We start from the raw sequence: 4,098 nt of genomic DNA, 5'->3' as shown, positions 1-4,098 counted from the left end.
GCTGGAACGGGGCAAAGAGGGCGGTCCCCGGACGTGCCTGGCCTTAAATGGGCTAGGCCCCGCCGCCCCGGCCCCACCAATTGGCGGGCAGGGTTGCCGGCATGCCCGGGGATTCCCCTGTTCTCGCGGGGGCAAAAGGCCAGTCCCCGCGAGTGGAGTGTGTGGGAGGGGTTAGCCCGCAACCCCCTCTCCTCTCTAGCTCGGAAATGGCTTTGCGTGGCAAGTCCCCTCCCCCATGTGAAATAAAGACACGGGACACATTATTTAAGGTTAATGGGCATAAAAAGGCCACAACTGTATTGATTACAGAATTGGAAGGTATTGGCCTTAGGCATTGGCTCCTATCGACTAACCGGCATGGAGACCGGGAAGGGTTGTCCACAAGCCGTGGGAGTCCTGTTGAAGTACGCCAACTAGGATCCCACGGGTGTCACCGCTCGGGGGCGTGCCGGAGGCCCTTACCTCCCTAGGTTTCGGACAAGGCAACGCCCCCCGGAGTCCTCTACCGGAATACCCATTTTCATTGGGGGAAGGTGATGGCGCTTCCTTCCCCCCTCATTTGCATAACAATTACCCCTGCCAATGCCTAACCGCCAATCAAGCAAAGCTCGCCGCCAATACCTTCAAGCCTGTAACCAATCCGTAATCCCTGCTATGATGTCCCCCAACCAAATATCATTTCCAGCATCTGACAGATGCACGCCATCCCGTCTGTAGAGGGCCTTGTTGCTGTACTGGATGCCTGGGTGCCTAATGACGCACCCGTCCAGAGCCACCACTCTACGTTCCACAGCCCGTTCCAAGACCTTTCTTGCCTTGTTGATTCCAACCGGGCTCACACAATCCCTCCACGTCCTCCTCTCAAGCAGCGAGGACCACAAGATCGTAATGTTTGGGTAAGTCGCCATCAGATCAGCAAAATCGTCAAAAATGTTTCATCTCAAGTCAATAGCTTTGCGATACGCTAAGTCGTTTCCCCCCAACTGGACAACCAGGGCATCAGGTGGGCCCTCCGAGGCAGCTCTCGCCATCACGGCTGGCTTGAATTCGCTCCAGCGCATCCCTCTATGCGCTATCCACGCCAGCTCTACATTTGCAGGCAAGCTCAGATTTATACCCAAACCGGTGTTCATGGCACGATTCTTGGCCCAATGCACGACGCTGTGGCCCACCAGCCAAATGCGCACCCTCTTGTATTCTGAAAAGCAAACAGGCAGAAAACCACGGTCAGGAAACCCCACAGCTAGTCATAAATTCTTTCTCACATAAGCTCTGTATGCATTAGATCTCCACCGCCCCAAGTCCTTTATCCTGTCTGCTGAGAGCCCAAGGTGCACTGCAGTGGTTGCTGCCCCTATCCGAAAGGAGTGAGCCGCAAATTCGGCCGCGGACAGACCGCAAGCTGACAATGCCAAGCGCATCACCCGCGTAAACTGATGCCTGGCCAAGAGCGATCCATCCGCGTGAATAAATAGGGGGCCGGGGCTACTGGGTCTTAAGTAGAGGAAACGCCTCGTATCCCTCACCGGGCAGGGACCACTAGCCTGTGCAGCTGGTAGCCGAAGGAGGGCCCCTCTGCCCTGTTGGTCCGTCTTAGAGCTCCGTACTTGAACCATCAGGTCAGTCTCTGATAGGGTCAGATCACTTAACAGGATGCCCCTCTGGCCGTGGGCAACCCCTCCCTCGCAGACTACCTCACCTATGCGCAGGGCACCAAAGAAGGCTACGGAATAAGCGGCAGAGAATAGGCGCGCTTCATATTTTGACCAGCATATTTCTCGTAATTTTTTGTGTATCTGAGTCAAAATATCATACGTTATGGGCCTCCTCTTGTCAGAGCTGGGGGGCTGTAGCTGGCGCCAGCCCTCTAAGGTCTTACGCATGATAAATTGTGCGCACGGGTTGATGGCGAAAAAGGCTTTACAAAAATAGGAAATCCCCGCGGACTGAATATTGAGAGTCTTTGGTGCCCTGCCCAGCTCCTTCAGATGGGTTAAGTAGTGGAGGACCTCCCTTGTTGAGGGAATGGAATTCTGCTTTGCGCTGGGTATACTGCTGCGGAACTTTAAAAAGTCAGCCCAAGCCTTCTTGTATGATCTCATTGTGGAAGGGGCAACTGCACCGAATACTCCCTTCATCATTTCCTGCTCCCAAGGCTCCAGAGATGCTCCGGGAAAGGCATTGATGATTGTTCCGCTTCCGGCGCTAATGAGCGAAAGCGCTCCATCTGAAAACGAGACAGAGCATCCATGATGTCATTATTAATGCCAGGTACGAATTTGGCTGAAAAATATATATTCTGCTCCAAACACAGGAGGACGAAGGACCATAACAAGTTACCCACCCTGGTGGAGCGCGCGGACTGCTGAGAAAGAACCGCTACCACTGCCTGGTTATCTGTGTTGAAACAAACCCTATGGTTGCGGAACTGCTCCGACCAAAGATGTACTGCCACCACGATAGGGAAAAATTCCAAGAATGTAAGGTCCCGAGTAATGGGCTGGCCCTGCCAGTCTGCAGGCCACTTTTTGGCACGCCACTGGCCCCTGAAGTAAACCCCGAAACCCAAGGAACCTGCTGAACTTGGAAATCAGCGTTGAGCGCCATGGAGTCTTGCCACAAGGATATACCGTTGTACTTGTCGAGGAACTGTAACCAAACTCCCAGATCTGCCTTAACTTCTTTGGAGAGGCGCACCCTATGCTGTGGTGCCCTGAGACCAGTGGCCAATCTGGCCAGGCGGCCACAAAAGGGGCGGCCCGGCGCCACTACCCTACAGGCGAAATTTAGGTGGCCTAGCAGGGACTGAACTTGCCTTAAGGTAACCTTCCTCAGGGGTAGCAGCTGCTGTATCAGTGCTTTAAGAGCGATCAATTTATTCTCGGGCAGTCTAGAGGTCTGGGCCACGGTATCTAACTCGATGCCAAAGTAGACAATAGAGGTGGCTGGACCCTCCGTCTTTTCGGCGGCTAGCGGCACCCCTAGCTCACCAGCTAAAGCCGTGAAGGCCTCCAAGAGGGCGGAGCATCGCTGCCTGTTATCTGCCACCAAAATAAAATCATCAAGACAATGCGACACGCCCAACGACCCTGTCCTGAAGCGTAGGGCCCAGTCCAAAAACGTACTAAACGACTCAAAGGCTGAGCAAGCCACGGAACAACCCATCGGCATTGCTTTGTCAATGAAATACGCTCCGTCAAATCTAAAGCCCAACCAACGGAAATCAGCTGGGTGGACGGGAAGGAGGCAGAATGCCGACTCGATGATGCATTTGGCTAGAAGTGCCCCCTGCCCAAATCGCCGAATCATTTTCACTGCTTGGTCAAAGGAGGCGTATTTTACTGTACAAAGCTCCTGGGGGATCGCATCATTGACAGAGCCTCCCCTTGGGTGGGAAAGGTTGTGTATCATGCGGAATTCCCCTGGGGTCTTCTTTAGTACAATGCCCAGAGGGGATAGGTGAAGTCCTTCAAAGGGGGGTTCGGCAAAGGGGCCTGCCACCCTCCCTGCCTTGATTTCCTTCTCTATCTTTTTTCTAACTATCTCTGGTCTTTCCTTAACAGACTTTTGATTTTGTGGGTTCCCGGTGTTGGGGGGGAAGCCACGGGGATTCTGAACCCCTTGGAGAACCCCTCCCAAAGGTATTGTGCAGCTGTTCGATCGGGATACTGGTCCAGTAAGGTTTTGAGGGGCTGAAGTTTGATGGGGGAGGAGGCTAAACCCAGGTGCAAGTTACTGGCGGTTACCAGGCCCCTGGCGGGTGGATCCGGGGGCACCCCTGTTATTGTTGTGGAAGAACCCCCGCCCCCCGAAAGGGCTACTGTTTGTTCTTGAAGCAGGCAGAGGCGGGGTGGTTACCCCAGCACCGCTCACATTCATGCAGATACTTACAGGAGGGTCGCGAGCATACACCCCTGTTGTACTCCCAGCACTGACGGCGCCGCTTCACCTCTGTCTTACCCGCCTTGGATGAGTCCTGATTTTTCTTTTCGATGTAGGGATTGACGTCCTCGCCCCAGTAATTAGGATCCGTTAGATCCCAGTGGGTGGAAGGCAGGAGAGAAGCGTTTCTACGGAAATTCTCATTGTACGTTAAAG

This window comes from Podarcis bocagei, assembly GCF_964188305.1.
Source record: "Podarcis bocagei genome assembly, chromosome: W".
NCBI lineage: Eukaryota > Metazoa > Chordata > Lepidosauria > Squamata > Lacertidae > Podarcis > Podarcis bocagei.
The sequence above is the reverse complement of the archived record's forward strand: the minus strand, read 5'-3'. Positions refer to the sequence as shown.